This window comes from Pinus tabuliformis, chromosome 6 (assembly GCF_031772625.1).
Source record: "Pinus tabuliformis cultivar Carrire ecotype Pingquan chromosome 6, CPIR1, whole genome shotgun sequence".
NCBI lineage: Eukaryota > Viridiplantae > Streptophyta > Pinopsida > Pinales > Pinaceae > Pinus > Pinus tabuliformis.
In genome coordinates this window covers 1540701704-1540715974 of record NC_142292.1, presented here as the reverse complement: position 1 = coordinate 1540715974, position 14271 = coordinate 1540701704, and positions in this window count along the sequence as shown.

Here is a 14271-nt window from a genome sequence, read left to right as displayed (position 1 = left end):
CCTTCCAATATACGAAGTTTGTCCCATCAAAAATCGATAGCCTGATTGATGCTTCCCTCTCGTAGTTGCTCATGGTGTTAGATCTTCCTTCAAGCAATCAAGCTTCTTCAGAAGGACCTGCTCCGATACCAATTGTTGGAAATAATACTGAGAGGGGGGGGTGAATCAGTATTATCAAATTATTTTCAATATATCTTCCTTATTTATACTTTGAATAATTCTTCAAATATTGATCATTACTTTGTATGTCAGTATCATAAAATAATGAGCAGGAACAAGAAAAGCAAATAGTCACACAAAAGAACACTAGATATAAGGTGGAAACCCAATGTGGGTGAAAACCACCTGCTGCAATATGTCTCTATCTTCTTTCAATTAGAAACTCCTTTTACAATGATTTTGTACTGGTGCAGTCCTTTACCAGTACACAGGCTACAACCTGCAGAGAGCTACAACTCTCTCTCTCATTTTCCAGTCTCTTCTGGAAGGGAGCTACAACCCCCTACTTCTTTTCTTACAAGGACCACATTTCATTAATTTTCAGACTGGATCCAAGAACATCAAATAAACATCAAGTACATGTGAATCAACCAATCTCCTTATACAGTCAAACCAATGAGCCACCCGAACTTCTCAGAATGTTGTAAACAGAAAACCAATACCAGTATCCTAAACCCAGAACACAACATCAAATAGAAAACAAGCAGCCAACAAATATTTCAAAACAGGTCCGCAACTTCACCAATATAAACCTGCGGATACCCACACTTCACCTTCAGCTATGCTGCGTATACCCGCACTTCATCTTCTTCGGTACTGCGTACCCCGCACTGTGCCTTCAGCTGCTCTGCGTATATCCGCACTGTGACTTCCTCTGTACTGTGTACCCCGCATTGCGCCTTTAGCTGCACTGCGTATACTCGCACTACGCCTTCTTTTGTACTGCGTACCCCCGCACTTTCGCTTTAGACCACCTATGAACCTATGATTAGGACCAAATTAATAGTCCTTCAATGTACTACAGATAGTCAGATCCACAGATCTGAGCATGCGCCCGAGAGATCACGACTTGGCAATAGATTCGCCTTCAAATTTAACCTTGATTTAGATCTTAGATTTTAAAAAGCTAATAACCCAAAATTCAAATCTTAAGATATTCAACTTTCAAAGATATATACAGCCAAGTGATCTCCTTCCCTATTTATAGTCAAGCCCTTATTCACACCATGGGACAAAACCATCAATTTCCAATACAAGGGATCCAAACCGGGGCTAAAATAGATCCTCTACCACGGCCAAAACCATAGGATCATGGATGACGAGCTAAATACCACGGGACAAACATAAGAAACCCCACGTGAGCGCACTTCTCTGCCTTGAAGTGAGTGAACTGGGGGACCGCACTTTTTGAACGGGTAACCTACGGGTATGACTGCATTTCCTGCACGGCGTGCCTGCGGGTCCGCACCTTTTGAACCATTCACCTGTGGACCTCTTAATTTCCAACATTTTGAGAGCCTGAACAAAACATTTCCACTAGAGTGAGTTGCCATCAAGTACAACACCTGTAACATAGAGCCATACCAGAATCATAATGCCAACATGGAATGGATAGAGGTTGTAACAGACCTGGGGCCTTAATTGTTTCAAATTTATTTTGTTGGCTAACTAAACATTATGCCACAAACTTTTGAATCTCTAATTTAAGGCCATCCCAACAAAAATTCCTTTTTAACCCTGTGGTAAGTTTTTAAAAATCTTGAGTGCCCTTGTAAGGGAGAAGTTTGCAATTCCATGAGAATATTTTGTTTGAGTTGGGAACTCTTACATAGGTATAAGTGATCTTTGTACCATAACGAACCATTTTTTAGCTAAATGTATCATATGTACTAGGATCTTGTTGTATCTTTCGAATGAGTGCCCACACTGCTTCACCATTCTTCCATTCCTCCTTTTCATTGTTTATCCAATCTGGTTGGATAATAGAAATGGCACACAACAATTCTTCCACATCCTCATCTTTTCTTGAGAGCGCATCTGCCACAACATTTTTTTTCCCTTTTTTGCAGATGATTTCAAAGTCATAACCCAACATCTTTGTGACCCATTTTTGTTGCTCTTCAGAGGATAATCTTTTTTCTAAAAAGTATTTAAGACTATCATGATCTGTTTTTACCTCGAAGTGTCTTCCCATTAGGCGGGGTTGCAATTTCTTAACTCCATGTAGTATTTCCAACGTTTCCTTCTCATAAATAGCTTTATGTAAATACTTTCCCTTGATTGGATGACTTTTGAAAGCAATGGGTCTTTCATCTTGCACTAAAACAACACCAATTCCCTTTCGTGAAGCATCACATTCCACAATAAACGTTTTTGTGAAGTCTGACATAGCTAAGACTGATGCTTGGCACATTGCCTCTTTAAGATGTTCAAAGGTCTTTGCTTCTTCTAGAGTCCATGAAAATGCATCTTTCTTCAATAATGTTGTTAGAGGTGTTGTTGTTCTCCCATAATTCTTAACAAACTTGCAATAATAGCCTGTCAACCTGAGAAAGCCTCGCGGATGCTTTATGTATGTGGGGATTTTCCATTCCTTAATCACATTAATTTTTGTAGGGTCTACTTTAACACCTTCATGAGACACAATATTACCCAGATATTCCACTTCTTGTACTCTAAAGAAACATTTGGAGTTTTTTACATATAATTGTTTCTCCTCCAATAGTTTGAGCACCCTATCAACATGTTCAACATGATCCTTCCAAGACTTGTTGTAGATTAGTATATCATCAAAAAATACTAACAAAATTCTTATAAGGAAGGGTTTGAAAATGTAATTCATCACCTTGAAATGTAGAAGGTGCATTTGTAAGGCCAATAGGCATGACCAAAAATTAATAATGACCCTCATGAGTTCTAAATGTTATTTTTGGAATATCTTCAGTCTTCATTCTAATATGATGATATCCAAAATGAATTTCCAACTTGGTGAAGTAAATTGATGCATGAAATTCATCCAATATTTCCTCAATGACACGAATGGGAAATTTATCTTTAATAGTGAGCTTGTTGAGCTCCATATAATCGTGACACATGAGCCATCATCCATCCTTCTTGTGCACCAATACTACTAGAGCAGAGAAAGAATTTTGACTAGGTTGAATTATGCCAGCCTCTAGCATTTCTACAACCATATGCTCAGTTTCACCCTTTTGGGCATAGGGATATTGGTATGCCCTCATGCTTGTAGGAGCACTTCTTGGAATCAAATGAACAGCATGATCATGATAAAAAAATAAGTGGGAGACCTTTGGGAGTCTCAAATACCTTGGAATGATTTTCCAAGGCTTTTTGGAGATCTGGAGAAATAGATGACTCAATGTGGGAACCTCTAGGGAACATAATTGTGCAATTACACCTTGTTGTTCCTTCTTTAGAAGCTTTGTCATATTGTTAGAGTTTTTCCTGGAGTATATCCTCTTCTTTTAACATGTCTTATTCCTTTCCTTCCTCCTCTTCACAATCTATATAGAATAATTTCTTCTCAGCACACTTATGACCTTTATTGTATTTGCTATCAAAACTATAACAATGCCGTTTTGTTTTTTTTTCTTCCAATTGTTGTGGTGTCAACCTTGTAGGTTGTGGAAGGATAGGGGCAACAACACTTCCATCTTTATAGTTGTGAGTGGTAGTCTTCCCGGTTGTCATAATTTTGCTTTCCATTTTTCTTGCTAACCTGAATGCCTTCTCCAATGAATCAGGTTCCCAAAGACGAACCTCGTACTGGATATTATCCTTTAAATTCCATATGAACGCATCAATCCTATTATCCTCTGGAATATCTTTTACCCTTATGTTCAAATTTTGGAAGTCCTCAATGTGCTCCATCATTGAACAGTTTTGTTTTAGATTTATCAATTGGCGAAAAAACATGTTGCTTTTTGTATCCTCATAATGTGCTATCATTTCTTCCATAAAAATTTCCCAAGTGGAAATTTTTTTACGATAGCAAATCCATCGATACCATACAAGATTATTTGGTTCCAGATATAAAGTTGCAATACATACATTTTGTGTGTTTTGCACATTATGGAGATCAAAAAATTGGTCCATCTATAGTATCCATGCTTCGGGATCCTTGCCATCAAACTTCCTCATATCAATTTTTGGAACATGGTGGGTCTTCAATCCAACATTATAGTCTATGAAATCATGATTAACACTTCTTTTGTTTTGATCATGAGTTTCCTTTACTACGCTTTCACCATCACTGACCATTCCTTGTAGCAACTTATTCAAATTTATCTTTAATTACACCATCTTATAGTCCATTCCATTTGTCTTAGCATCCATGCCATTCATCTTAGCTTCCACGCCATCCATGTTAGCTTGCATGCCATTCATATTAGCTTCCACGCCATTCATCTTGGCTTCATTTACCTTTAGTGAGAGTGAAATTTGTTGTACTTGGTCTTGTAATTTTGATATATCATGTTGCATTTCTTCCTCTTCTTCATGAGTCATGCTAGAGCTTTCAGGTTTCTTACTAGGTGTTTCCATTTCTTTCTTCGAGGAATTAATTAATGCTAATAATTAATCACTATTCCATTTGAATTTCTTCAAACTAATTTTTCAAACCAATCTTATTCAAAATTTTAAAAAAACTACACGCCTTTTTTTCACTTTGTAAGAGCTTGATATTGAATTTGTTGTATCTCTGTAACTACAAACCTTGAATATCTCAAATCTTGTCTTGCAGTATCCCTTTGAGTCCTCTTTCTAACCCCACAAGTCTGATCAAGATTGGATTCTCCAAGGAATATTTATACCACTTTTTCCACGGTGACCTTATTATAGACTAGTTCAGTAGAGTGAACTTGTATGATGTGCCACGTGTCACTATTTCTACTTTAGTACCTAAAACTAATACACAAAAAACTAAAGGTCATCCTCTTTCTAAAAATTATTACGAAATTTCAATCTAATTCTCAAAACAAAAGTTATGTCAATTTTCCCCAAGTCACCTCTTTGGAACGTAATTGAGGAGTCTCCAAAAACCCTAACTTCGTCAAATCATATCTCCGCAAATATAGTGGGATAATCTATGAAATTCATCCCAACGTTTAGAATGATTTCAGCTCAAATGGTTTTTTTAGGATCTTTTGAAAAATTGTAGAAACAAATTTATAGTGAAAATTCCATGATGACCTATTTGGAGCAGTGAAACCCTAGAATCTAAAGCTCTGATACCAAATGTTAGGAAACTAGCTCGCAAAAAGATAGAAAGATAGATCAATGCCTAAGAATTCAGCCTCTTCGAGGGGACGACCTCCTTTACATTACAAAAATGAATAATTTTTGGATGATACAAATGATTAAACCTCCCTTCTATATATAGGAGTACAAGGGGTCACAATATAATCAAGCCGACATAATAGTAATAACATAAGGGCACAAAAATAACAATAGTGGGTTTCTATGGGGCATACTAATAACAATATGGGGACAATAATAACAATAAGGGATATAATGACAATATTAATGGGGGAATCACTAGTATTATAGGGGCCTAACATGCACTTGGAAGCCAACACTTTCTCTTTCAGCTTTTTGGTTTCCTTAATTATAGCACAATTTACGATTTTTGGTAGTTTTTTGGGTCCTAAACTTCTGGAGCCATTTTGGGGGCGCTAAACGACATTTTTGGGGGAAAACAGAGGTGTGTTTGCACCCAAATAGGATTTTCAATTTGTTTTTGGCCTCATTTTAAATATCTTCGAAATGAGATATTATGATGGCCAAACAAATATCGTATGTCAAGGTTACGACCCAATAAATTTGATGTACCAATTTACCCCAATGGGCCCAATTTTTGGTGCTTCAACTCCTCGGGTTATGTTTTTGGATGTTTAGGTTTTACATTATTTATCAATAATAAATAGTTCTTCAAGCCTCATTGTAACATAGTTAAGAGGCATGTAGCTGTCACACTTTTTCTTAGAGATAAGCTAGCATTGCCCGAGCTAGTTTATTTCCATTTTGTATGCAAACATCTTTCAATTCTTTGATATTAATGACAAGAATTTTTATTTCTACCTTAACCTTGTGTTTATGTTTAGATTTGTATTCTATTGCGGTCCTGCATAAGTCCGTATCATCGTAACATGCAGTAGGAGTAAAGGAACTCCTCCCTAGGACCACTACTAGAAGATGCCATAGTCTAAGATGTTGGCTAGTTGTATTGAGGGATTCTTGCTTCAAGAGTACAATACATGGAGTTTGTTTTGAATTAGGACATCTTGAGGAGAATTAAAGCTGAGATCCTCTTTTAGAGAGCACAATACCATGTCACGAGGAGTGCTTGACATGTGGATCCTTAGCTTAGAGACCATGCCACTTTGGAGGTGGCTTCCAATCACCCCATGACACTTGTACATCTTAACTAAACTACCCTAATGTGGATATACACTAATAACCTATATTAGGTTGTTGTGCACTTGATCCATTTTCTATTATTTTCCTAGTTGACCTATCTCATAAAAGGGGGAGTGTGTTCTCATTCTCCCAAATTAGTCACTAGATCATCCATATCTTCATGATGTAGTCATATTCTAGCCCTTTTTTGTAACACAAGGGTTAAATCTTGGGTGAATTATTGGGAAGTACGGTTTCTGTGAGATAAAATTAAGAGAAGTATCTCAAGACAGGAATTAACATGTTGAATAACCTAAGGCTTGTGAGATGAAACCTTAGAAAATAACTGGAGCACCTAATGCTAACAGAGCTTTTTTCATGCAAGTTTAAATAAATCTTGTTGAGGACTTTTTTTATGAAAGAAGATTCCAAATGTGATATTGTTGGTTTCATTCTAGCTTGTAGTGGAACCTTTGATGCATATAGGAGAACTTGGTGAGATTCCTTGATAGCCTACAATATTGTTCTCCAAAAATTGTAGATGGTAAATTCTCTAACTAGGGTTTAGAAGGAGCTATATTTCTTTTGCTAGGGCGCACTAAAAATAAATGTTGTATAACATAGAATATGTAAGGCATTGTATTTTATCGTCATTTATGTTGTAATATGAACTCTACCCTTGTTTTCTAAAATTGTGTGACATATTTCTAAGGATTTCACCTACATTTTGATTTATAATAGAAAATTAGGTATTTGGGAATTGAGAGTGATGCGAGCTGGGGGGAGTCGGTTGAAGCCACCATATGGGCCTCCACAATCACATGGAATTTGAATAATCCTTGTATTAACCATGGTAAATCCATTAGCATTTTCAACAACAGTTCTCCCAAGATCACATTCATTCATTTGTAGCTTTTACTATTTGACATCCAACAAAATTGTTTTGAAGGATATAAAATCACACTCAATTATATCTTCCAAATACCTGTATTGATTTTTAGAGACTTTGGATGTTTGTCACTTCTATAGGAAATATTAGTGACTTGAAATACTTTAGAAATCCTACTATTAGATGGTTTCATCTTTTCATCCATATTTTTGATGTGAAATTTGTGGCCGTTACACCACATAGCCTCGTAGTGTTTCAATTGTTTATTGTCAAACACGTAAAAAATGCATTCTTAATTGACAATAATATTTATACCTGGAAATGATTCAAATTAAGAAAAAGACACGGAATATATAACAATATATTATTAAAAGAGCTAAATAGTAATAGGGGATATCTTCCCTGTTTATCTCTTAAACCATTTTCTAAATATATTTTCCTCTTTTCATTATTCCTATCTCTCTCATGCTCAATTGGTATCTCTCCCATGTTCAACTATATTATTACATTTTGTCAATTACATTTTGAAACGTGTTTGTTTAAAAAAATTTAATTATATATTATTAAAGATCTAAATAGTATTGGGGGATATGCTTACCTGTTTATCTTTTAAACCATTTTCTAAATAAATTTTTCTCTTTGTATTATTAGTATCTCTTTCCTGTTCAATTGTATTATTACATTTTGTGAATTAAATTTTGAAACTTGTTTGATAAAAAATTTGATTTTTTTTTGGCAAACAGTAGGGGAAGTGACAAGAGTTTCTCATTATTGTTATATTCATCGAACTCTTCTTTGGTGTAGGCTTATGTTTATCCATTTTGCATCAATGCTTCTTATTTTATTTACATTTCTGAAATGAGAGTTTTCCTTTTGTAATTTTCATTTATCTTTTCCAATTATTTTTATGATAAAGGATATTTGTAGGTTCTATTAGTTTTCTCTTGTTGTTGTTTCTTGGATTATTATGGTTTGAATAGGGGTGGTATTTATTTTTTGTGAGGGTTTTAATGTTAACATTCTAGGTTTTAATGGCTCCTTGAAGTTTTTTTTCTTTACAGATTAGGAATCCATAACATGTATCATAACTTTAAGAGTGTTATGAATCCACAAGATTTTGTGCATGGTTTTGTTTTGCATATTGAAGGTTGTTCATTGCAACTTAAGGACTTTTTACATTGTGAAGGATTCTCATGTGTCTTTGTAATTGTGCAGATTTCCAATGGTTGGCATTTGTAATCGTGCATAATGTGTTATCATCAATGATAAATACTCTATTATTTTGTATTTTGCTTGATTTTTGCAAATATTGCTTATATGTTACAGTTTTACTAGATGAACGGCTCATGGTACGAAACAACATTAAATCATTTATAGGATAATACAGATTTTTTAGATTTTGTATTAAATATAACACAAATTATATATATTGAATTGTGAGACAATGTTTTTGCTTATCACATAGACTGTAATTTGTGACTATACTTGCAGGTCGATGGCGATGGATGCCCATATTCCCAGGAGAATCGATAAATACAATGTAAGAATTTGCATTGAATTAATTATTATCTTGTCCATTTTCTAAATTATGAGGGTGGGACATGGACATTTGGATGAGTGGATCCACATGCATTTTCAATAGGAGCTGGGAGAATCGATAAAAATAATGTAAACATTTGCATTGAAGTAATTATTATCATGGCAATTTTCTAAATCATAAGGTTGGGACATGGACATATGGATGAGTTGATCCACGTGCATTTTCAATAGGAGCTGCCATTCTCTTTTTGTGTTTCATTCTCTTCATTGAGATTAACAATGTAATTTGGTTAAATATAAAATTTAATAAAAGTTAATGTATAGATAAGTTAAGTCAATTAGATTTGCTTTCAATCTTTTAAGGGAATTTGGTTAATATATATTTTGAATCAATTTCTTTTTTTACAATTTTTTTCTCCTCTATCTTTAATTAAATTAAATAAAAAATTTAATAAAAATTAACGTTTAGAAAAATTAAATTAATTAATTTAAACTATCACAAAAAATAAACCATATAAATGAAATCAAACTTTTAACCATTCATCAGTATTTACAAAAGTACTTATAGTTTGCCAAAAATGATGAACATTTGTTATTATATTATATGGCCTTAACTTATGAATAATTAGAATTCTATTATGTTTTAATCTAATTATCACACAACATTCACAATTAAGCTTGGTTCATATTTTTCATTTTTAATATATAAGTAAATATTAGCAAGTGTTGTATTTCTTAAACTTTATACAATTTTATAAAATTTAGTTGAATATTAAAAATATATATTTTATGCTATTATTAATATTAATGTATTTTCAATTAGGCGAATACAAATATTAAAACTGGAATAAATTTTAAATAAAGTTTATAAAATTATTATTTCTATTATTAATAAAGTAAATTTAAAATCATCTTAATAAAAGAAAGTTTAATATGATTATGACGACATGTAACAATGATCTAGTTTGTTATGAGAATTTAGTTAATGTACATGACCACTATTTTTGCAAAATTGTAATGAAATAGAATTGCAATGCACTACAATTGTTAAACAATAGCCGGCATAAGGAACGAGCTTCAAATCTAGGTTTTGAGTTTTAGATTGAGGTGATATTTCTTGTGAGAATTTAGCCAATGTACACTACAACTCTTCTTGCGAAATTTTAATGTAATAGAATTGCAATGGAATACAATTGTTAAAGAATAATTGACATAGTGCACGAATCAGTTTCAAAATGAGTTTTTGAGTTTTAAATTGAAGTTTAATTAAAAATAACCAGCGTACATACTTATATTATAAAGACTTATTTTATAAAGCTGGAAGTAAACAACTCTTTCTTCATATTTTTTTTTATAGAAAAAGGCTTGTTTCTTTGAATATTACAATAAAAATACATTAATAATAAAATTAATAAATTTTATATTAAGAATACATGATTGCCCATTCCCTTCATTGAGATTAAGATTGCAATTTGGTTAAATATAAAATTTAATAAAAGTATAGTTCAGAGAAGTTAACTTAATTAGATTGGCTTTTGATATTTTAAGAGAATTTGGTTAATATATATTTTGAATCTATTTTTTTTTACAATTTTTTTTCTCCTCTCTTTAATTAAATTAAGTATAAAAATTAATAAAATTTAAAGTTTAGACAAATCAAATTAATTAATTTAAACTATCACAAAAAAACAAACCATATAAATGAAATCAAATTTCTAACCATTCATCAATATTTACAAAAGTGCTTATATTTGCCCAAAATGATGAACATTTGTTATTATATTATATGGCTTGAACTTGTGAATAATTAAAGTTCTATTATTTTTAATTTAATTATCACACAAGATTCACAATTAACCTGTTCCTAGTTTTTTTTAATATATAAATAAATATCAATGAATATTGTATTTCTCAAACTTTATACAGAATTTATAAAATTTAGTTTAATATTAAAAATATATATATTATACTATTATTAATATCAATGTATTTTTAATTACAAAAATACAAATATTAAAATTGCAATAAAGTTTAAATAAAGTTTATAAAACTACTATTTCTATTATTAATAAAATAAATTTAAAATAGTCTTAATTAAAGAATGGTTAATATCATTATGAGGACATGTAACAACGGTCTAGTTTGTTATGAGAATTTAGCTAATGTACAAGACATCTCTTTTTGCAAATTTTAATGAAATAGAATTGCAATGCACTACAATTGTTAAAGAATAGCCCGTTTCAAGTCTAGGTTTTGAGTTTTAGAGTGAGGTGAAGTTTTCTATGATAATTTAGCCAATTTGAACTACAACTCTTCTTGCCAAATTGTAATGTAATAGAATTGCAATGCAATATACTGTTAAAGAATAACTAACATAGAGCATGAATCGGTTTCAAATTGAGTTTTTGAGTTTTAAATTAAGGTTTAATTAAAAATAACCACTGTACATACTTATATTATAAAGCTGGAAGTAAATAACTCTATGTTGTGAGTGATTGAATATTTTTTATAAAGAAAGGTTGGTTTCTTTGAATATTACCATAATAATACATTAATAATAAAATTAACAAATTTTATATTAAAATTACAAATATTAAAAATACAATTAATTAAAATAATAAAGATAATAAGGATTAAGACTCTATATTCTTAAATAGAAATTAACATATTAAAGCATAACTCAACCATATAATACTAACTAATATATTAAATCACAATCAATAACCATAGTACAATAAACTTAATAAAATAAGCTTAATAAATATACTATATAAAATTAGGTTTATTATTAATATATTATTATCTATATATACAATTAGGTTTATTATTAATATATTATTATCTATATATACAATTATTAGACATATATTAATATATCAAAAATTATACATAATAAGAAATGTTTCTAATATTAATAACAATTAAGCTATAATATTAAAATTAATAAAATTGATGTATTATCATTAATATTCATAAATAATGTTCATGATAGTTACATTTTAGACATTAACAATAATAATAATGAAATATAATATTGACAATACAAATATTAACATTAGCTTCATTAATAAAAAGGTTAATATATTGTTAATAATTTCATATAATAATTATTTATATAATAATGTTATTAAATGTAATAATGAAATATATTTTGTTAACTAGGTCAAATTGTTAATGTGATTAACATAATAATTAATGGTTAAGTTTAATTAATTATATTTGATAATTTTCAATCTTACTAAACGCGAACAATTATAATAGGTAGTAACTAATCATTTATTAATGTCTTGAGTCACATGAACTATTAATAATTTGATTATTAAATAATACATAAAACCATAATTTATGAATATAAATAATATCGATTATTTATTAATATAAATCTATTTATATTATTACGTTAAAGCATTAATATAAGTAATATAAATAACATATATTTTTATGTTAATCAATATAATATATATTAATATAATTGTTAATATATTAATACTAGTATAATATATATCAATATTATTGTTAATATATTAATATTAGTATTGTCATTAATGTTAGTATTAGTATTATAATTAATGTTAATATTGCTATTAAAATTATTATTAATATGTCTCTTTTACTCTAAATTATGTAATTTAAATAGCCATGCCCATTAAAACATGTGTCTTACAATTTACACTACGCCCATGAACTTTAGCGGTTGAACATTTGAACCCATAGCTACATAGTTTTGATGTTTATGTCATCTAATAAATCCTAGTGTCTGTCTATATATATATATATATATAAAAGTGAACTTTTACAACCATAGTTGTAACCCACCCTAAAACGGTTACTATGTACACATATTATAGATATATTCAAGAAAAGTTGTTGGAATTTTGGATGCATAACTGTAACACTTAACTTTTCATTTTATGACATGTTTTAAATGACAAATTTTAACTTTTAAACATAAAATTATAGGTTTTAATATAATATAATATGATAATTTGTATGTATTATACATATATATTTATTTTATCATAATCGTTATATGTTATACATATGAAATGATTTTATAATAATATGACAATGAAGGTTTTAATTTTTTAGTGCAATATGAGATTATAAAATAATGTAAATCATGTAAACCATAATGCTTTTGTATTTATTAGAAGGTTACTATATTATATTTTTTGAATTTCATGCTATTTTTTTATGTTTTCATAGATTTAATATGTAAGCTGGTAGGTTTTACAAAAGAATTAGGTTTGGTTTTAATATAATATAATATGTTTTATTATTAAATTTATATTTAAGTTTGTTATTAAGTTTAAGTTTTTAAGTTATTATTATTAATGGATTTAGGTTTTTCATGATTATTTTAATTTTAATTCTAGTATTAATACTCAATCATTTTTAAAACATGTTCAACCATTGTCAAACTGTGTCTGAATATGTTTGACAATCAAGACTCTTCAACTTTGGTAAAATATAATTGCATATTATTATTGATTAATATTAGTAGTTGAGCAAAGTCAACCACATTAGATAAATGTATTCAAACCTCAATAGAGAATGTTTAAGTAATTGACCATGATCAAACTTGGTAAACCCATTGTTGACCATATTTAGCAATATTCAACTTGATGAGATAGTCAAACATAGTCATCCTTTAAAAGGTCCATATAAACAACCATAATCAACCATGTTCAACTGCAATTAAACAATCATTAACCATAGTAAAAAAATAGTTGGCGATGTTTAAAAATAATCACACATTGTCAATCGTAGTCTAACTATGGTTATCACTGTGGTTTACTATGATTAACCATAGTTATCTATGGTTACCATGGTCAACTAATGGGAACCATAGTTTACTGTATTTAGCATGGTTGATGATCAAGGTGGATATATATAATTTTTTTTACAACATGGTGAATCGGTAACTGCCTGGCCTAATCTAAGGGAGACCCAGGATCAAACCTCAACGCTGCCACTATAACACCAAGAGCATAACCAACCACCTGCAAGTCGGGTATACTAAGTCTCTATGATTTTAGCAAGAGCAGACTCACAGGAAAGGGGAATCTGCCCCTCTAGCCGCCACCACAGCAGGTCAATGTACACAATGAGATTTGAACTTCGGTCTGAATGGGCATAGCCCATGTGACTTACCGTCAAACCACACATCACTGTACAAAAGGTAGTGGGCTTGGCCCGGTTCGGTTAATAGTGGATATTAGTGGCCACCAGTGATCAAATTTGAAGGGCTGGTCTTAATTTTATTTCGAAGGGCATATATTTATCTAACCCTTCAAAGATGAAAAATTATAAACAAAATTATACTTCTATTAACAAGTGTATATTAAATAAAAAAAATTACAAAAAAAATGGTGCCCTCAATATTTAAAATTTAAAATGTGGCTACGTTAAAACACTATAAAATC